General features: G+C 37.2%; 1 protein-coding gene across 20 annotated transcripts in view; it reads right to left on the bottom strand.

Annotated features, from left to right (window-relative positions):
• The window catches only part of RAB3GAP1 (RAB3 GTPase activating protein catalytic subunit 1), a 140,188-nt gene that overhangs the window by 110,686 nt on the left and 6,537 nt on the right, over positions 1-22,965 (bottom strand). The gene's annotated exons all lie outside the window — the stretch shown is intronic.

Here is a 22,965-nt window from a genome sequence, read left to right on the forward strand (position 1 = left end):
CTTTTGAGTTTGAACTAAAATGACTATCATTCTAAAACAAGTAAGTATAGTTAGAGGTCAAAATACATGAACCACTTGGTAACCAAAAATCAAAACCCTACAACAGACAAGAGAGAAAGGAGAGGATAGAGGAGACAGAAAGGAACACAAGCATACCACTAAAGAAAATCATCAAATCACAAGGGAAGAAAATAATGGAGAATTACCCCCCCACCCCCCCATACACAAAATGAAAACAAGTAACAAAATAAGTACATACTTTTCAATAACCACTTTAAACACCAACGGACTAACTATTCTAATCAAAAGACATAACACAGCTTATAGGATTTAAAAAAAAAAGACCCATCTAAACACTAAATTCAAGGAACTCACCTCAAAGCTAAAACAGACTAAGAGGAGATGAAAAAGTTATCTCATGCAAATGGTAATGACAACAAAGACAGGGAACAATATTCATATCAGACACAGTTGACTTTAAAATAAAAGTCTAACAACAAAAGAAAAAAGTGCATTATATAATAATAAAGGAATTGATACAAGGGAGAACATAACATTCATTAACGTATACACACCTAATACAGTTGCACCTAAATATATACAGCAAATATTAACAGACATAAAAGGAGAAACTGACAATAATACAGTACTAGTAGGGGAGTTTAACACCACATATAACTTGACAGATGATCCAATGAGGAAACAGTAATCTTAAATGACATGTTATGCAAGTTAGGCTTAATAGAGATGTATAGAACATCCCATCCAAAACTGGCATAATAAACATTTTTTCCAAGTGAACATGAAATGGGCTCCAGGATACATCACAAGCTAGACCACAAAACAAGTCTCAACAAATTTAAGAGGCTAGAAATAATAAGTGTTTTTTCTAGCCACGTCAGTATGATATTAGATATCAATTACAGGAAAGAAAATAGGAAAAACACAAACAAATGGAGACTGAACAAAATGCTATTTAATAAAAAGTCAATGGGTCAAGACTTCCCTAGTGATCCAGTGGCTAAGACTATGTGCTCCCAGTGCAGGGAGCCCAGTTCAATTCCTGGTTGGGGAACTAGATCCCACACCTGCATCTAAAAGTGTTTGCATGCCACAACTAAAAGAGTTCGCAAGCCACAGCTAAATCTGGTGAAAGTGTTAATTGCTCAGTTATGCCCAACTCTTTGTGACCCCATAGCCTGTAGTCTGCCAGGCTCTTCTGTCCATGGAATTCTCCAGGCAAGAATACTAGAGTGGGTTGCCATTTCCTCATCCAGGAGATCTTCCCGACCCGAGGATGGAACCCAGGTCTCCTGCACTGCAGGCAGATTCTAAACATCTGGTGCAGCCATATATATAAATATATTTTTTTTAATTCATAAAAAAACAGGCCAGTGAAAAATATCAAAGAAGAGATCCAAAAATACCTCAAGATAAGTGAAAATCAAAATACAAATTTCCAAAATCTATGGGATGCAGCAAAAGCAGTTCTAAGAGGGAAGTTGGTAACAATACAAGCCTTCCTCAAGAAATAAGAAAAATCTTAAACAACCTAATTTACCATCTAAAGGATTTAGAAAAAGATAAACCAAAGCCCAAGGTCAGCAAAAGGAAGGAAATAACAAAGAGAGGAAAAATATAAAGATTAAAAAAGTAATGAGTGAAAAAAAATCAATGATTAAAAGCTATGTTTTTTAAAGATAAGCAAAATTGATAAGCCTTTAGCCAGACTGATTAAGAAAAAAAGAGAACTCAACAATGTATGGCAAAAACTACTACAATATTGTAAAGTAATTAGCCCCCAACTAAAATAAATAAATTTATTAAAAAAAAAAAAAAAGAGAGAACTCAAAATGAGCTTAAGAGGAGAACTTACAACTGATATCACAGATATACAAAAAAAACCCATTAGAGAATATTATGAACATATTATATATACCAACAAACTGGACAATCTAGAAGAAATGGGTAAATTTCTATAAACATGTAATTTTCCAAGACTAAATCAGAAAGACAATCTGAACAGATTGATCACTAGTAGTGAAACTGAATCAGTAATCAAAAATGTTCCAAAGTCCAAAACCAAATGGCTTAACAGAGGAATTTTATCAGGCAAAGAAGAGCTAGTAACTATCCTTCTCACATGATTCCCAAAAACTGAATATAACACTCTCTAATTCATTCTACAAAGCCACCATCACCCTGATACCAAAACCCAAAAAAAGACACTATGAAAAAAGAAAATTACAGGCCAATTATCTTTGATGAATATAGATGCAAAAATCATGAACAATATATTAGCAAATCTAATAGAACAGTAAATAAAAAAGATCATCCACTATTATCCAATTGGAATCATTCCAGGGTAACCAGAATGGTTTTTCATACACAAAATTAATAAGACACACTGCATGAACAAAAGGAAAGACAAAAGCCACATTATCATCTTCATAGACACCAAAAAAGCAAGTGACAAAACTCAACATCCATTCATGATAAAAACTTTCAAAGTGTATACAGAGGAAACTTATCTCAACATTACAAAGGCCATTTACAACAAACCCACAGCTAACATAATATTCACCCCGAAACAATCTACAGATAAAATGCAATCCCTATCAAGATTTTGATGACATTTTTCACAGAACTAGAACTAATTCTAAAATTTATATGGAACCACAAAAGACCCTGAATTGCCAAAGCAATTCTGAGAAAAAAGAACAAATCTGGAGGTATAACTATTTCAGACTGCAGATAATACGCAAAGCTACAGTAATCAAAACAACACAGTACTGGTACAAAGGAAGACAAAGATCAATGGAACAGAAAAGAGCTCAGAAATCAACCAACACATCAATGGTCAATTAATCCACAACAAAGAGGCAAGAATATACATGTAAAACAATGAAATTAAGCCATCCCTTCACATAAATATACAAAAATAAATTCAAAATTATTTAAAGATTTAAATGTAAGACATGATACCATAAAATTCTTAGAAGAGAACACAGACAAAACACTCTTTAACAGAAATCATAGCAATACTTTCAAAGATCAGTCTCCTAGTTGGCAAAAGAAATAAAAGCAAACATAAACAAATAGGACCAATTCTAAATTAAAAGCTTTTGCACAGCAAAGGAAACTATCAACAAACAAAAACACAGCCCATGTGACAGACCCAAACAACGTGACTGACAAGGGCTTAATTTCCAAAATATATCAACAGCTCATACAACTCAATTAAAAAAAAAAAAAGGCAGAAGACCTGAGTAGAAGTTTTTCAGAGAAGACATATAGATGGCCAATAGGCCCATTAAAACATCACTAATGAGAGAAATGCAAATTAAAACCACAATAAGATACCAACTCACACCTGTCAGAATTGTTATCATCAAAAGGCAACAAACAAACAAATGTTGGTGAGTATGTGAAGAAATGGAAACTCTCATATACTGTAGGTGGGAATGAAACCTGGTACAGTCATAGTGGAAAAGAGTATGAAGGTTTCTCAAAAAACTAAAGATAGAACTACACATGATCCAGCAACTCCACTCCTAGGTTTATATCCAAATAAAGTGAAAATATTAATTCAAAAAGATACATGCACCCAATGTTCATCCTAGCCTTCTTTACAACAGCCAAGACACAGAAGCAACCTGAGTGTTCCTCAACACATGAGTGAATAAAGAAGATGTGATACACACACACACACGTATTACCCAGCCACAAAAAAAAGAATGAAATTCTGCCATTTACAACAACATAAATGGGCCTGGAGGGTGTTATGTTTAGTGAAGTACATCATACAAAGAAAGGTGAATACTATATGATATCACTTATACATGGACTCTAAAAAGTAAAACAAACTAATGGATTTAACAAAACAAAACAGGATCACAAATATTAATATAAAGAATAAACTGGTGGTTACCAGTGAGGAGAGGGAGAAGGGGAAGGGCATGACAGGGGTAGGAAATCAAGAGGTACAAACTATTATGTATAAAATAAGCTATAAGGGTATACTGTACAGCAGAGGAAATATAGCCAATATTTTATAATAACTATAAATGGAGTATCACCTATAAAAACATTGATCACTAATACAATATTGTAAGCCAATTATATACTTTAATTTAAAAAAGATAACAAGTATTGGTGAGGATGTGTTAAAAGTAGGGCCCTTATATACTGCTTATCCAAATGTAAACTGGTATAGCCACTTTGAGGAAACAGATCATAAGTTCCTCAAAAAGTTAAAAATAAAGTTACCATATGATCCAGCAATTACATTCTTAGGTATATATATAAAAAAAAAAATTGAAAATATATGTCCATACAAAAACTTGTACATGAACTTTCATAGAAGCATCACTCATAGTAGCCAAAAGGTGAAACAATGCAAATATCAATCTACTAATGAATGGATAAATAAAATGTGGTATATCCATACAATGGAATATTATATGGCAATGAAAAAGTGAAATACTAATATATGTTACAACATGGACCAACCTTGAAAACTATGCTAAGTGAAAGAAGCAAGTTACAAAAGGCTATATATTGCACAATTCCATTTATACACAACTTTCAGCATAGGTAAATCTATAGAGGCAGAAAATATTAATAGGGTTAACTGTTGCCTAGGGCTGGGAGAAATGACTGCTGACAGGGATGGGGCTACTAGGGGAAGTGATGTAAATGTTCCAAAACTGATTGTGGTAATTGTTTTAAAACTGACAATATACTAAAAACCACTGAACTGTACACCAAATTGGTGACTTGTATAATATATAAATTTTATCTCAATAAAAAATTAAGACTGAGAAGATTCTCTTAATCACAATATTCTGCATCTATCTACTGTCTGAAAAGGCCACTGGCAGTTTCAAATCTGAATACATAGTAATCTTTAAAGACCAAAAAGATTAAAGGAAAAAAAAAGCCAATATACCTCTCACTGGACATTTCATCTATTTCTGGAATAATACAAACAAGTGTTTCTGTAGTCACATGTGACTCTAAAACTGTTTTGCAAGTAGTTTTCCTATAACAAAACAAATATGCAAGTATACTGGTCAAATAGAATGCAAATAAAAACAAAGAATTCAATTCTCAACAGATATTTGTTCTCCTGATGACCACAAATGTTAACTCCAAAACAGCAAAAATATGAAAGAACATATTTAATATAGAAGGTAGACTTTACTCTCTCCACCCATTTGGTTATGAAGGAGATTTGCTACATTTGAGCATTTTTGTTTGCTGTAAAATGACTTATAACATAGCTTGTAACACCAATGAATGTTTCATGGCAAAGTTTCCAATTCAGTATCTTTATGGTCAGAACAACTGGAAATGAATTAAAAATTAAATCTAATCATTTTAGGAAAAAAAAAACAAAACAGCCATCTATACACATTCTAATCCTCACAGGTAGTCTGGCTGGCCCTCAGTTTAGATTAGGATTATTCCTCTAAAAGCACAGTAGAGAGGGCAATGCTACTAAGGCTCAGTCCAGAAGCTCGTCAGCATGCAACTTTCACTTCAGTTACACAGGGTTATTAAAACACCCTAACAAGGGAACTTGGAAACAAAAAGGGAATTTGAGATTATTCCCTCTTGAATCAAGAAACATAATTCACCCAGAAAACATGGGGAAAGGGGCCACAGTCAACTACAAGTCAACCATACCAAATTTAGTAAGCTAGTCCTCAAGGAAGAGAATGAACCAAGAAGATTCAAGTAGGTACAATACACAATGGTTAACACAAATAAGACTACTTTAAAGGCAACAAGTACTCATTCACACCACCTCGATTACTCAGCTCTAATAGGAGCTTGGGCCTACCTCATCAGCAACCACAATTTATACTCCTTTTTAAGTCAGCCTGACTTGCAATTTAAGCCCAGAGTGTTTTATCTCTTGACACGACCTCATCTTTATAGATGATCTTCTTACTTTTATATATGTTATCGAATTTATGTACAATCACCAGGAATTTTAAGTAATTCAATTAACCCAATATACTGGATGAGATCATTACAAACATTTTTCAAATGTTTGTACAGATTACTTCTGTGCCCTTTGTAAGAACTAATACCCACTGAGGTCTACTAAGCCAAATAATTCATATGTAATTTTGTGTGATGTGCATGTTTGTGTGTGTACATACATAAAATTTTGTAACACTGTCATTTAAATTTCAACTCTATTTTATAGATAAGAAAAGGTTCAGGGATTTAAAAATCTGTCTGAGGTTAATATATAATTAAGTGGTAAGGCTGGAATTTGATCCACCACAGCCCGGCTCTTTCCACTAGATGCTAAAGCAGGTAGATATAAATGCACACATATACATATATAAATTCAATAGTACATATGCAAATAAGATAAAGAAGAATTTAAGAGGGGTCAGAATGTAAGGAGATAAATGAAGAAATTAAGAGGGGTCAGAATGTAAGGAGATAAATGCTACCTGAGTGAGTCAGAAATGGATTCATTCAGAAAACTGTATCCCTGTTACTCTTTAGGTAAGGTAAGGCTAACAAGAAAGAATAGATAATGGTCTGGGGCAGGAAATTGGATGTCCAATTTAGGGAACAAATAGTCCAATTCAGCTGAAATTTCTTACAGTAAATAGAGGTGGGGGAGGGGGTAAGAGACCTGACACTGGATGTCTACAAATATTAGTTCTAAGAGTTTCAACTTTACCCTGTAGGCAATGGAGAGCCTCTGAAGGCTTCTATGTAGGCTTGTAACATGATAACAGTATTAGCTTAGGTGAATCCCTCTTGAACACCCTGGATAGAAAAACAAAATGGTAAAGAGCTAAGGTAGGGAAGATGAAAGTAGAAGAGGTGCACAAAGAAGGGTGCTCAGGAAGTACTTTAGCCCAGTGACTCTTCTGGGAAGGCTATGGTTTTAGGGCAGATCTCTTGGGTTCGCAGAAACTTACTAGCTAAATAATCTTGGGCCAAGTTACTTTTCTCTCTGTGCCTCAATTTTGATCTATAAAATAGGGATAATAAAAACAGTACCTATCTCCTAATTGTATCTGAGGATTAAATGAGATGATATATATAAAGAACTTAGAAAGTGCCTAACATTAAAAAAAAAATAGTGTATAGCAGATAGTTAAGCATGTAAGCATTCAATAAATGTTAGCTATTATGATATCAAAAATTCAGAAGTGATATAAAAGTTCTAAGCTGTAGTAGAAGCCAGCCCCATAGATAAGTACTTAGAATCTAAGTTACTAAATATCATCCAAGATGGTACTCAGTGTTACCTGTGCATAATTAACTGTGGCATGGGTAAGAAAGCTAGAGGTCTAAAGAAAATATGGCCAAAAATACGAAGAACACACAATACCAGGCTCTGGTTTCAATTTGCAGCAATAACTAGAGGACTGATAGACTATTAGGACCATCCATTGTCAAAGGACCAAACCAAAGTAGCACTTGCGGGAATTCAAAGCTAATTCCGAAAATACCTATAGACCTTCAAAATACTAAAAGGAAAGAAGAAAGTGGGGAGTGTGAAACCTTGAATAGTAGCTAGAAGCAAAAAGCCAGAAACTTGGAAAGAAGTCACCATGAGATGAATCTTTTTCATTAGGTGCATTCATTTCCTGCCATATGATTAACTCCTAGGAAAAAGCATTCACAACTTAAAATGAAATGAACATCTCTCTGGGCTGGGACCTAGGTTGTGGCAATATAACAAAATGCACCAAGAAGGTCAGTGTTAGTCACTCAGTTGTGTCCGACTCTGTGACTCCATGGACTGTAGCCTGCCAGACTCCTCCACCCATGCAACTCTCCCGGCAAGAATATGGAAGCGGGTAGCCATTCGTTCTCCAGGGGATCTTTCACACCCAGGGATTGAACCCAGGTCTCCTGCACTGCAGGCAGATTCTTTACTGTCTGAGCCACTGGGGGAGCCCCAAGAAGGTCAAAATCATGGGCAAATATGTGACAGGTTATGGTGCCTCCCTAAAGAAAATGGAGATGAAAATTGAAATCAGCCAGCATGCCAAATACACTTGCTCCTTCTGTGGCAAAACCCAGATGAAGAGATGAGCTCTGGGCACTTGGCACTGTGATTCCTGCATATAAACAGTAGCTGGTGGTGCTTGGACCTATGAACTATATACAAAATTTAAACCAAAATTGATTACAGATTTGAACATAAGAGCTGAAAGTATAAAATTCCTAGAAAACATAGTTACGCAATAAGCTCCTTGACATCAGTCTTGATGATGATTCTTTTGGATCCAATTTCCAATGGAAAGGTAACAAAAAAAAAAGCAAAAGAAAACAAATGGGGAAACATCAAACTAAAAAGCTTCTGCACAACAAAGGAAATCATCAATTCAGTTCAGTCGCTCAGCCATGTCCGACTTTGCAACCCTATGGACTGCAGCACACCAGGCCTCCTCATCCATCACCAACTCCCAGAGTTTACTCAACTCATGTCCATTGAGTCGGTGATGCCATCCAACCATCTCATCCTCGGTCATCCCCTTTTCCTCCTGCCTTCAATCTTTTCCAGCATCAGGGTCTTTTCAAACGAGTCAGTTCTTCGAATCAGGTGGCCAAAGTACTGGTGTTTCGCTTCAGTATCAGTCCTTCCAATGAATATTCAGGATTGATTTCCTGTAGGATGGACTGGTTGGATCTCCTAGCTGTCCAAGGGACTTTCAAGAGTCTTCTCCAACACCACAGTTCAAAAGGATAAATTCTTCGGCACTCAGCTTTCTTTATAGTCCAACTCTCACATCCATACATGACTACTGGAAAAACCATAGCTTTGACTAGATGGACCTTTGTTGGCAGAGTAATGTCTCTGCTTTTTAATATACTGTCTAGGTTGGTCATAGCTTTTCTTCCAAGGAGCAAGAGTCTTTTAATTTCATAGCTGCAGTCACCATCTGCAGTGATTTTGGAGCCCCAAAAAATAAAGTCTGTCACTGTTTCCACTGTTTCCCCATCTATTTGCCATGAAGTGATGGGACCAGATGCCATGACTTAGTTTTCTGAATGTTGAGTTTTAAACCAACTTTATCACTCTCTCACATGTATCAAGAGGCTGTTTAGTTCTTCGCTTTCTGCCATAAGGGTGGTGTCATCTGCATATCTGAGGTTATTGATATTTCTCCCAGAAATCTTGATTCGAGCTTGTGCTTCATCCAGTCTAACATTTCACATGACGTACTCTACATATAAGTTAAATAAGCAAGGTGACAATACACAGCTTTGACGTACTTCTTTCTTGATTTGGAACCAGTCTGTTGTTCCATGTCCAGTTCTGTTGCTTCCTGACCTGCATACAGAGTCCTCAAGAGGCAGGTCAGGTGATCTGGTATTCCGTCTCTTTAAGAATTTTCCACAGTTTGTTGTGATCTACACAGTCAAAGGCTTTGGCGTAGTCAATAAAGCAGAAGTAGATGTTTTTCTGGAACTCTATTGCTTTTTCCATAATCCAGCGGATGTTGGCAATTTGATCTCTGGTTCCTCTGCCTTTTCTAAATCCAGCCTGAACATCTGGACGTTCACAGTTCACATGCTGTTGAAGCCTGGCTTGGAGAATTTTGAGCATTACTTCATTAGTGTGTGAGATGAGTGCAACTGGGCAGTAGTTTGAGCATTCTTGGCATTGCCTTTCTTTGGGATTGGAATGAAAACTGACCTCTTCCAGTCCTGTGGCCACTGCTGAGTTTTCCACATTTCCTGACATATTTAGTGCAGCACTTTCACAGCATCATCTTTTAAGATTTGAAATAGCTCAGCTGGAATTCCATCACCTCCACTAGCTTTGTTCCTAGTGCTGTTTCCTAAGGCCCACTTGACACATTCCAGGATGTCTGGCTCTAGGTGAGTGATCACACCATCGTGATTATCTGGGTCATGAAGATCTTTTTTGTATAGTTCTTCTGTGTATTCTTGCCACTTCTTCTTAATATCTTCTGTTTCTGTTAGGTCCATACCATTTCTGTCCTTTATTGTGCCCATCTTTGCATGAAATGTTCCCTTGGTATCTCTAATTTTCTTGAAGAGATCTCTAGTCTTTCCCATTCTATTGTTTTCCTCTATTACTTTGCTTTGGTCACTGAGGAAGGCTTTCTTATCTCTCCTTGCTATTCTTTGGAACTCTGCATTCAAATGGGTATAAAGGCAAAGGAGAAAAGGAAAGATACACCCATCTGAAGGAAATCATCAAGAAAGCCATTTTCATGAGTGAAAGAAAATATAGGTAAACCATGTATCTGATGAAGTTAATATCCAAAATATATACAGAACTTGAACTCAACAGCAAAACAACAAACACCCTGATTATAAAACGGGAAGATTTAAACAGTTATTTTTCCAAAGAAGACATACAGATAGCTAACAGGTACATTGAAAGGTGCTCAACACCACTAAGCTTTAGGGTAATGCAAATCAAAACCACAAAGAGATATCACTTCACGCTTGTAAAATCAGCTATCGTAAGAAAAAACAAGTGTAAGTAAGGGTGTGGAGAAAAGGGAACTCTTGTGCACTACTGGTGGGAATGTGAACTGGTGCAACTACTATGCAAAACAGTATGGAGGCACCCAAAATATTAAAAAACAGAACTACCATATGACCCAGCAATTCCACTCGTGGGTATTTATCCAAAGAAAACAATAACTTGGAAAGATATATGCACCCTACCACTGCAACATGATTTACAGAGGCCAAGATATAGAAACAACTTAATATGGATTAATAGACAAAGAAAATGTGGTATATATGGTATACACATACAATGGAATATTATTTCATCACAAAAAGGAATGAAATCTTGCAATATGCAACAACATGGATAAACTCTGAGGGCACTATGCTAAGTGAAACAGATCAGACAGAAAAAGAGAAAGTAACATATAAGGAAACTTTTCAAAAAACAACAAAAAACTAAGCTCACAGATGCAGAGAAAGGATAGGTAGTGGTCAGAGTTGGAGGAGGGGAGGTGAAATGAGTGAAGGGCGTTAAAAGGTATAAACTTTCAGTTATAAAATAAGTAAGTCATGGGGATAGAATGTACAGCTTAGTGACTATAGTTAATAATACTGTACTGCATATTTTAAAGTTGCTAAATCTTAAGTTCTCAAAACAAGAAAAAAATGTTACTATGTACAGTGATGGATGCTAACTAGACTTGTGATTATTTTTCAATATATGCAAAAATCAAATCAGTCTATTGTACACCTAAAACTAATAAAATGTTGTATGTCAATTATACTTCCATTTAAAAAAAAAAGGAAGGGCTAATCACAATCAGCATGCGATTTAAAGCCATCTTATGCAGAGAATTCAATATTAGAAGTGTATTTATTAGAACTAAAAGTTATTAATTTAATATGATATCTCAAAAAGTACTTCAAACTATCTTGTTGAATGGATATAGATAGGTATTTATTTTTAGTATAGTTAATAAAGTTGTCTTCATGCCAAGAAAAAAATTAATATGAAGAAATAAAAGTATAAAAACAGTTAAGGAAATTTTGGAGGGACTTCCCTGCTGGTCCAGTGGCTAAGATCTTGTGCTCCCAATGCAGGGGCCCGGGATCAATCCCTGGTCAGGGAACTACATCCCACATGCTGCAAGCCCTGGTGCAGTCAAATAATAATTTTTTTTTTTAAGAAAATTTTGGAAGAGAAAAATAATGGGAGTATATTTTTGTCCCACCAGAATATACAATAATCAAAATAAAATAGCATATTTATAACAATACAAAGTATTCATATTCCAGAAACAAACCCAAGTATGTACAGAACTCAATATACAGTAAAGAAAGCATAATCAATAATTCAGAAAAAGTTGGCTATCCAATAGAATAAAAAAGATCACTGTCTCATTTCATTCACAAAAATTAATTTTAACTAGTTATCTAAATGTTAAAAAATATTTCTTTAGAATAACTAAAAATACTAAAAAACAGAGAAGGTTCTCAGGGACCAAAAGAAGTCCTCAGCCCACATCATGAGAATTTCTGACCTAAAGGGCAGACTAATTTGTGCACAACCAGGGGTAAACCCCAAACTTTTCAAATAAACTCTGTCTGAAATCTTGGCTGTTAAACCATGCATGCGCAGTAGAAACTCCAGGGTACACTGACAAAGAAACTTCAAAGAAAAGATTTCAGCTGCTGTAACCAATGAAGAGAGAATGGAATTTTACTCTAGTTAAGCACACTGCGTGCTAAAACAAAAAAATGTTCTCAAGAAAACACAACAGAATCCAGTCCATACATTCACTCAAAATACAAGCATAAAATTAAGAAATTATTGGATACACATCCACCCAAAAAAAGGCTTTCCAGGTGGCACCAGTGGTAAAGAATCCATTGCCAATGCAGGAGATGCAAGAGATGTGGTTCAATCCCTGGGTCGGGAAGATGCCTGGAATAGGAAATAGCACCCCACACTCCAGTATTCTTATCTGGAAAATTTCATGGGCAGAGGAGCCTGAAGGGCTACAATCCATGAGGTCACAAAGACTGAGCAACTGAGCACACACAAAAAAACACAAAACAAATAAAAAAACAAGAAAATGTGACGTATACTCAAGAGAATACAGTGAACAAATTCAACCTCAAGACCTAGATATCACGATTGGAGGCCTAAAGGGCAGTATTTTCAAAACGACTTTAGAGATAAGCAATCACAGAGAATTAGAAATCATAACAGAACCAAAAAATTCTAGACCTAAAAACTACAATAACTGAACTGGAAAATACCTTAAGTGGGTTTAACAGCAAACTGAAGACAGCAGAAGATAAATTCTAAGAAATTATACAAGAGGAAAAAAAAAAGATTGAGTACAGTAGAGCCTCAGAGACCTGTGGGGCAGTATCAAGAAGTCAAATATTACTTAAATTACAGAAAAAGAGAATAGGACAGAAATATATTTAAAAAATAATGGCAAATGGGACTTCCCTCGTGGTCCAGCAGTTAAGATTCAGCACTCCCACTGCAAGGGGCACAAGTATGATCCCTGATTAGAGAACTAAGGTCCCAAAGGCTGTACAGTGTGGCCAAAGAGTAAAATAGAAATTAATAATAATGCCCAAAACTTCCCCAATTTGGTGAAAAACAAAAGTTGACATATTCAATATTAATAAAACTAAAGAGGAAAAACACAAAATACACCTATGAACATTCATAGTCAGACAGCTTAAAAAGACAAAGAAAAAACCTTGAACGTAGACAAAGAAAAGAACACCAAGCTAGAACAAAAATGAGTGTCATTTCTCATCAAAAATTATAGAGAAGAGAAAACAATGGAAACACATCTTTAAAGAACTAGAGGGGAAATTTTTCAAGTCAAAATTCTTCAGCAAAACTATTCTTCAAAAACCAAGTAAAAGGGCTTCCCTGGTGGCTCAGTGGTAAAGAATCTGCCTGCCAATGCAGGAGACACGGGTTGGATCCTTGATCCAGGAGGATCCCACATTGCTGTGGAGCAGTAGAGCCTTTAAGCCACAACTATGGAGCCTGTGCTCCAGAGCCTGGGAGCTGCAACTACTGAAGCCTGAGCCCCCTAGAGCCCATACTCCACAACAAGAGAAGCCACAGCAATGAGAAGCCCTAGCATCACATCCAGAGTAGCCCTGTTTGCCACAACTAGATAGAAGCCAGTACAGCCAATAAATAAATAAAATTATTTTTAAAAAAATACATTTAAAGAAAAATAGTAGTTTTAGCCAGCCAGTATGGCAATTCAAAAAATTAAACAATTAGTATATGATGGAAACATTGCACTTCTGGGTATATATTTAAGAGTTGAAAGGAACTCAGATATCTGCACATGCATGCTCACGACAGCATTATTCACAAAAGCCAGAAAGTGGAAATACAGTAAGTCCCCTACATACAAACAAGTTCTGTTCTGAGAGTGAGTTTGAAAGTCCAATTTGTTCATAAGTCCAAGAAAGTTAGCCTAAGTACCTAACTAACATAATCAGCTATGCAAAATTGTACTGTAATAGGTTTATAATACTTTTCACACAAATAATACATAAAAAACAAACACAAAAAATAAAACAGTGGCGTCTCTGATGGCTCAGTGGTAATGAATTCACTTGGCAATGCAGGGGTCATGAGTTCGATCCCTGATTCAGGAGGATCCCACATGCTGTGCTCATGTGCCACAACTATTGAACCTATGCTCTAGAGCCCGGGAGGCACAATAACTGAGCCCACATGCCACAACTATTGAAGCCTCTGCACCCTAAAGCCTGTGCTCTGCAACAAGGGAAGCCACTACAATGAGAAGCCCGCTCACACAACCAGAGAAAAGCCCACACAGCAACAAAGACCCAGTCTAACCAAAATAATATAATATTTTTAAAAAATAAAACATTTTTAATCTTACAGTGTAGTACCTTGAAAGGTACACTAATACAGTACAACAGCTGGCATACAGGGGCTGGCACTGAGTGAACAGACAAGAAGAGTTACTGACTGGAAGAGAGAGAAGGTGGGAGATGGCAGAGCTGAAGGACCGTCAGCAACAGGAGACAGAGGGCAAGCTGCAATTTCATTCATGCCTTACGTGATTAGACATGTGAATCCACATTCACATCTTCGAAAGTTTACAACTTGAAGGTCTGTAGGTAAGGGACTTACTGCAACCCAAGTGTCCATTGATAGATAAACAGATAAGCAAAATGTGTTGTGTGTGTGTATAAATATACACACCCACACAATGGAGTATTACTCTATCTTAAAAAGGAATGACATTCTGACAAATTCTACCACATGGATAAATCCTGAAGACATTAAGTACGACAGATGAAAAACAAGCTAGACACAAAAGGACAAATATTGTAGGATTCTATTTATATGAGGGAGCTAAATAAGTGAATTTGCAGAAAATGAATAGTGGTTACCGAAGGCTTCAGACTAGGGGCAGTGAAAGAGTTCAGTTTGGGTTGATGAAAACTTGAACAATGTAAAAATACTTAGAGCTATTGAATTTTACACTTGAAAATGTTTAAAATGGTAAACCTTATGTACAAATTGTCCTTGACTTACATTGGGATTATTATGGCCAAATAAATCCTTTATAAATTGGAAACATCATTAAGTTGACATTAATACACCTTATCTATCAAATATTATATAGCTCAGCCTAAGCCTACCTTAAACATGCTCAGAACACTTACATTAGTCTACATTAGACAAAATCATCTAACACAAAGTCTATTTTATGATGTAATACTGAACATCTCACATAATTTACTGAATACTTAAAGTGAAAAAAATGGTATATGGGTACAGAATGGTTTTAAGTGTATCGGTTGCTTAACCTCATGATCAAATGGTTGACTGTGAGCTACAGCTTGCTGCCCAGCATCATGAGAGTGTACTGTACCACATATACTAGGCTGGGAAAAGATCAAAATTCAAAATTAAAAGTACAATTTCCACTGAATGTGTCCAGTTTTTGTACCATACCCACTGAAAAACTTAAATCACCAGAAGTTGGAAACCATCTGAATATTTTACCACAATAAAAAAATTAATCAACATAATTAACCAGAGAATAAAAAAGAAAAATCATATGATTATCTCAATACGTACAGAATAAGATCTGAATAAATTATGATTAAAAAAAAAACCTCTAGCTAATTAAAACATAATTTCCCCAGTGGGACTATAGACTCCAACAATGGACGAGGTGCCTGACACTGTACAGGAGGCAGTGATCAAAATCATCCTCAAGAAAAAAAAATGTAAAAAGGCAACATGGTTGTCTGAGGAGACCTTAATAACAGTTGAGAAAAGAGAAGAAGCAAAAGGCAAAGGAGAAAGGAAAGATATACCCATTTGAATGCAGAGTTCCAAAGAATAGCAAGGAGAGATAAGAAAGCATTCCTCGGTGATCAATGTAAACAAATAGAGGAAAACAATAGAATGGGAAAGATCAGAGATCTCTTCAAGAAAATTAGAGATACCAAGGGAACATTTCATGCAAAGATGGGCACAATAAAGGACAGAAATGGTATGGACCTAACAGAAACAGAAGATATTAAGAAGAAGTGGCAAGAATACACAGAAGAACTATATACAAAAAAGATCTTCATGACCCAGATAATCACAATGGTGTGATCACTCACCTAGAGCCAGACATCCTGGAATGCGAAGTCAAGTCGGCCTTAGGAAACAGCACTAGGAACAAAGCTAGTGGAGGTGATGGAATTCCAGCTGAGCTATTTCAAATCTTAAAAGATGATGCTGTGAAAGTGCTGCACTAAATATGTCAGGAAATTTGGAAAACTCAGCAGTGGCCACAGGACTGGAAGAGGTCAGTTTTCATTCCAATCCCAAAGAAAGGCAATGCCAAGAATGCTCAAACTACTGCCCAGTTGCACTCATCTCACACACTAATGAAGTAATGCTCAAAATTCTCCAAGCCAGGCTTCAACAGCATGTGAACTGTGAACGTCTAGATGTTCAGGCTGGATTTAGAAAAGGCAGAGGAACCAGAGATCAAATTGCCAACATCCGCTGGATTATGGAAAAAGCAATAGAGTTCCAGAAAAACATCTACTTCTGCTTTATTGACTACGCCAAAGCCTTTGACTGTGTAGATCACAACAAACTGTGGAAAACTCTTAGAAAGGTAGGAATACTAGACCACCTGACCTACCTCCTGAGATATCTGTATGCAGGTCAAGAAGCAACAGTTAGAACTGGACATGGAACAACAGACTGGTTCCAAATTGGGAAAGGCGTATGTCAAGGCTGCATATTGTCACCCTGCTTATTTAAATTACATGCAGAGTTCAGTTCAGTTGCTCAGTCATGTCCGACTCCTGCAACCCCATGGACTGCAACACGCCAGGCCTCCTTGTTCATCACCAACTCTCGGAGTTTACTCAAACTCACGTCCATTGAGTTGGTGATGCCATCCAACCATCTCATTCTATGCCGTCCCCTTCTCCTCCCACCTTCAACCTTTCCCAGCATCAGGGTCTTTTCCAGTGAGTCAGGTCTTCTCATCAGGTGGCCAAACTACTGGAGCTTCAGCTTCAACATCAGTCCTTCCAACGAATACTCAGGACTGATTTCCTTTAGGATGGACTGGATGGATCTCCTTGCAGTCCAAGGGACTCTCAAGAGTCTTCTCCAACACCACAGTTCAAAAGCATCAATTCTTTGGTGCTCAGCTTTCTTTATAGTCCAACTCTCACATCCATACATGACTACTGGAAAAACCATAGCCTTGACTAGACAGACCTTTGTTGGCAAAGTAATGTCTCTGCTTTTTAATATGTTGTCTAGGTTGGTCATAACTTTTCTTCCAAGGAGTAAACAGAGAGTATATCATGTGAAATGTACAGATATGTGAAATATGCAGAGTACATCATGTGAAATATCATGTTGGATGAAGCACAAGCTGGAATCAAGATTGCCAGGAGAAATATCAATAATCTCAGATATGCAGATGACACCACCCTTATGGCAGAAAGCAAAGAAGAACTAAAGAGCCTCTTGATGAAAGTGAAAGAGGAGAGTGAAAAAGCTGGTTAAAACTCAATACTCAAAAAACTAATATCATGGCATCCGGTCCCATCACTTCATGGCAAATAGATGGGGAAACAATGGAAACGTGACAGACTTTATTTTCTTGGGCTCCAAAATCACTGCAGATGGTGACTGCAGCCATAAAATTAAAAGACTCTTGCTCCTTGGAAGAAAAGCTCTAACCAACCTAGACAGCATATTAAAAAGCAGAGACATTACTTTGCCAACAAAGGTCCGTCTAGTCCAAGCTATAGTTTTTCCAGCAGTCACGTATGGATGTGAGAGTTGGACTATGAAGAAAGCTGAGCACCAAAGAATTGATGCTTTTGAACTGTGGTGTTGGAGAAGACTCTTGAGAGTCCCTTAGACTGCAAGGAGATCCAACCAGTCCATCCTAAAGGAAATCGTCCAGAATATTCATTGGAAGGACTGATGCTGAAGCTGAAACTCCAACACTTTGGAGTTTGTAAAGAACTGACTCATTGGAAAAGACTAATGCTGGGGAAAGAGTGAAGGCAGGAGGAGAAGAGGACGGCAGAGGATGAGATGGTTGATGGCATCACTGACTCGACGGACATGAGTCTGAGCAAGCTTCAGGAGTTGGTGATGGACAGGGAGGCCTGGCGTGCTACAGTCCATGGGGTTGCAAAGAGTCAGACACGACTGAGCAACTGAACTGATGAAAAACCTCAAACTCTTAGTGTTAAAACACTGGATGTTTCACTGCTAAAATTGGGGAAAAGGCAATGATGCCTACTCTCAACAATTCTATTCAAAATTTTATTAAGCGTCCTGGTTACTGCAATAAAAATAAGAAATGAAAGGTACAAAAATTGAAAAAGAAGTAAACTGTCCCTATTTGCAAACAACATGACTATGAATGTAGAAAATGAGAACAAATTAACAAAAAGATTATGAATCTTTACATTTAACCATATCAAAACACAAAATTAATATACAAAATTGTTGTACGTCCAGGAAGAATCAAGGGCTTCCCAGGTAGCTCAGTAGTAAAGAATCCACTGCCAAGCAGGAGACACAGGTTTGACCCCTGGGTGGGGAAGATCCCCTGGAGAAGAAAATCAAAACTCACTCCAGTATTCTTGCCAAGGAAATCTCATGGACAGAGGAGCCCAGTGGGCTACAGTCCATGGGGTCACAAAGAGTCAGACAGGATTTAGTGACTAAGCGCAACAACTACAAATGTTCTAGAAAACAAATGAAAAATAAAATCAAAAACATAATTCCACTTACAACTGCATCATATAAAATATCTAGCAATAAACTAACAAAACATATGCAAGCCCTCACCAAAAACTACAAAATATTGCTGAGATGAAGATGACTTAAGATGACGTGAAGAGATGTCAAGCTTCAAGACTGCCAAAAAGTTACTTCTCAAAGAAATCTATAAAGTCAACACAATTCCAATCATAGGCCCAGCACAATCATAATCCTTTTTATATAAACTGACAAACTTATTCTAAAATTCATACTGGAAACATAAGGTCCTAGAATACGCAAAACAATCTGGGAAAACAACAAAAGCTAGAAAATCTGCATTCACTAAATTTAGGACTTATTCTAACACTATTCAGTGGTTCTCAGTTGGAGGCAATTTTGCACCTCAGGGGACATTTGATGGCTCAGTGGTAAAGAATTCGCTTGCAATGCAGGAGACACAGGTTCAACCCCTGGGTCAGAAAGATCTCCCGGAGAAGGAAAGGGCAACCCATTCTAGTATTCTTGCCTGGGAAATCCCATGGACAGAGGAGCCTGGTGGGCTACAGTCCAAGGGGTCACAAGAGTCAGGCACAACTTAGTGACTAAACTACCACCAGATACATTTTTGGTTTTCACCACTGGGAGGGTGCTACTGAAATCTACTAGGTAGAGGCCAGAGATACTAATAAAATTCTACAGTACACAATACAGCCCCACAACAACCTGGCCCAAAATTTCAACAGTGCCAAAGTTACGAACCCCTAAACTACAATAGCCAAGACAACGTGGTTTGTTGTTCAGTCACTCAGTCGTGTCCGACTCTTTGCGAACCCGAAGATGCAGTACTCAAGCCTTCCCTGTCCGTCACCATTTCCTAGAGTTTGCTCAAACTCATGTCCATTGAGTTGGTGATGCCATCCAACCATCTCATCCTCTGTTGCCCCCTTCTCCTCCTGCCTTCACTCTTTCCCAGCATCAGGGTCTTTTCCAATGAATCAGCTCTTTGCATCAGGTAGCCAAAGTACTGGAGCTTCAGCATCATGCCTTCCAGTGAACACTCAGGGTTGATTTCCTTTAGGATTGACTGATTTGATCTCCTTGCTGTCCAAGGGACTCTCGAGAGTCTTTTCCAACACCACAGTTCGAAGGCATCAGTTCTTCGGCGTTCAACCTTTTTTATTGTTCAGCTCTCATATCCATACATGACTATCCATACATGACTACAGAAAAACCATAGCTTCAACTATATGGACCTTTGTAGGCAAAGTGATGTCTCTGCTTTTTAATATGCTATCTAGGTTTGTCACTGCTTTTCTCCCAAGGAGCAAGCGTCTTTTAGTTTCATGGCTTCAGCCACCATCCACGGTGATTCTGGAGCCGAAGAAAATAAAAGTACTGATGTCAGTACAATGTGCTACTGACAATCAGGATTTTCCAACAGATAAATGAAACAGAATACAGATTCTAGAAGGTAAACTCCAGGTCAACTGACTGACAAAGGCATCAATGCAATTAAATGGAGAAAGAGGTGTTTTCAACAGAAGGTCCTAGAATAAGATAGCCGTGTGTAAAAATTGAACTGTGATTCCCACCTCACCACACACATCCTTAGTTCACAATGGGTCAGAGACCTAAATAAAAAGCTAACATGCTAAATTCTAGAAGAAAACATAGTATCTTTACAACTTAGCAAAACAATCTGTGAAGACTTAAAAGCAGAATACATAAAAGATTCCTACAATTCGATAAAGACCCAATTAAAATATGGGCAGGGGGACTTCCCTGGTGGTCCAGTGGATAAGAGTCCACCTTCCAATGCAGGGAACAGGGGTTCAGTCCCTGGTCAGGGAACTATGATCCCACATGCTGCAGGGCAGCTACTAAGCCCACAGGCCAGAACTACAGAGCCCATGTGCTCTGGAGCATGTCTTCCTCAGCCAAAAGTAAATAAATTAAATACAGACAAAAAACTTGAACAGACATTTCACCAAAAATGACACACAAATGGCTAATAAGCACATGAAAAAAAAGGTCAGTACCAATATTCATCACAAAATACAAAATTAAAACAAGAAAGAGAAATACAAATTAATTCCACAAACTACAAAACAATTGTGCATATATGTATGTGCTCAGTCACTCAGTGGTGTCCAACTCTTTATGATCCCATGGATTGTAGCACATCAGGCTCCTCTGTCCATGGAATTTTCAGGAAAGAATCCTGGAGTGGGTTGCCATTTTCTATACCCATTAGGAAGACTAAAATTTACAAGACTGAAAATAAGCAATTGTTGGTGAAAATATGAAATTACCCAAACTCTCATATATTGCTGGTGGTTAGGTAAAATGTTACAACAGCTCTAGCAGTTTCTCATAAAGTTAAGTATACACTTAGCCTAGGACCCAGTAATTCTACTCCGAGATATTTACCCAAGAGAAGTAAAAACTTATGTCTACAAAAGGCCTCACGTAAGAATGGTCTCCTTACAGTGTGGAGATTCCTTAAAAAACTGGGAATAGAACTGCCATATGACCCAGCAATCCCACTGCTGGGCATACACACTGAGGACACCAGAATTGAAAGAGACACGTACACCCCAATGTTCACTGCAGCACTGTTTACAATAGCCAGGACATGGAAGCAACCTAGATGTCCATCAGCAGATGAATGGATAAGGAAGCTGTGGTACATATACACAATGGAATATTACTCAGCCATTAAAAAGAATACATTTGAATCAGTTCTATTGAGATGGATGAAACTGGAGCCCATTATACAGAGTGAAGTAAGCCAGAAAGAAAAACACCAATACAGTATACTAATGCATATATATGGAATTTGAAACATGGTAACAATAACCCTATATGCGAGACAGAATAAGAGACACAGATGCATAGAACAGTCTTATGGACTTTGAGGGAGAAGGTGAGGGTGGGACGTTCTGGGAGAATAGCATTGAAACATGTATATTATCATATGTGAAACAGAACACCATTCCAGGTTCGATGCATGAGACAAGGGCTCAGGGCTGGGGCAATGGGATGACCCAGAGGGATGGGATGGGGAGGGAGGGGGGAGGGGGGTTCAGGATGGGGAACACATGTAAACCCATGGCTGATTCATGTCAATGTATGGCAAAAATCACTATAATATTGTAAAGTAATTAGCCCCCAACTAAAATAAATAAATTTATTAAAAAAAAAAAAAGAATGGTCTCCTTTATTCATAACAGTGAACACATCTGTCAACAAGTGATGCACTGTGGTATATTCATACAGCAGACCACTATTTAGCAATAAAACTAATGATACATCCAACAACCTACAATAATCTCAAATACTATGTAAAACAAGCCAGCAGAAAGAGTATGGTACTGTATGATAACATGTATATCCAGTTGTAGAGTAGGCAAAGTAATCTATGGTTTAAAAGAAAAAAGGAAAAGAACAGCAGATGCCTTGGCAGGGCAGGGGGCATGGGGGCAGCATGAGTGAGGAACATGGGCATCAAGTGGAAAGGTTCACTATGGACATTTCTGGGATGACAAAAATGTCCAGTATCTTGAGTGAAGACTCTTACATGATGTAAACATTTATCAAAATAAGCAGTTTTGTGTATTATGTATATTTTATTTAAAACAACTATTTTTTAAAAATCTAGTAGTAAGAGGGGTAGACAGATAATACTGAAATAAGAAATTGAAGAACTGCTGAACCTGAGTAACAGGCACATAAGGGTTCATTATACTATTTTTGTTTACCTTATATATGCTTGAAACTTTCCATAATCAAAGGTATTTAAAAAATAACTTAATTCCTTCTCAGTGGAAGAAGAAAACTAGTAATCAACTGTTCTTGACATAAATTACAATCTTACTTCTTATTTCTCAATTTTCTTTATGCTGAATAATCCATCCCTTACACTTTCTTTAATCTTATTCATCACAGCACAGCTCACCTTGAAATCTGTTCAGATTTTCCATGATTGATTTATTTATTACTACCTGTAGGGAGAAAAGGATTGGAAAGAGCTAACCCTCCTTTCACCCATACTATCTGATAGCAATATGCTACCTACACTGAATACATTTCCTAACTTAAACCCCAATATTGAACTTAGCATCTAGAATTTTAATCTTATTTATTACCTCTCTCTTATGAGAATTCATTTGCAATGG

Source organism: Giraffa tippelskirchi, chromosome 3 (genome assembly GCF_054371585.1).
Source record: "Giraffa tippelskirchi isolate mGirTip1 chromosome 3, T2T-mGirTip1v1.2.pri, whole genome shotgun sequence".
Classification (NCBI taxonomy): Eukaryota; Metazoa; Chordata; class Mammalia; order Artiodactyla; family Giraffidae; genus Giraffa; species Giraffa tippelskirchi.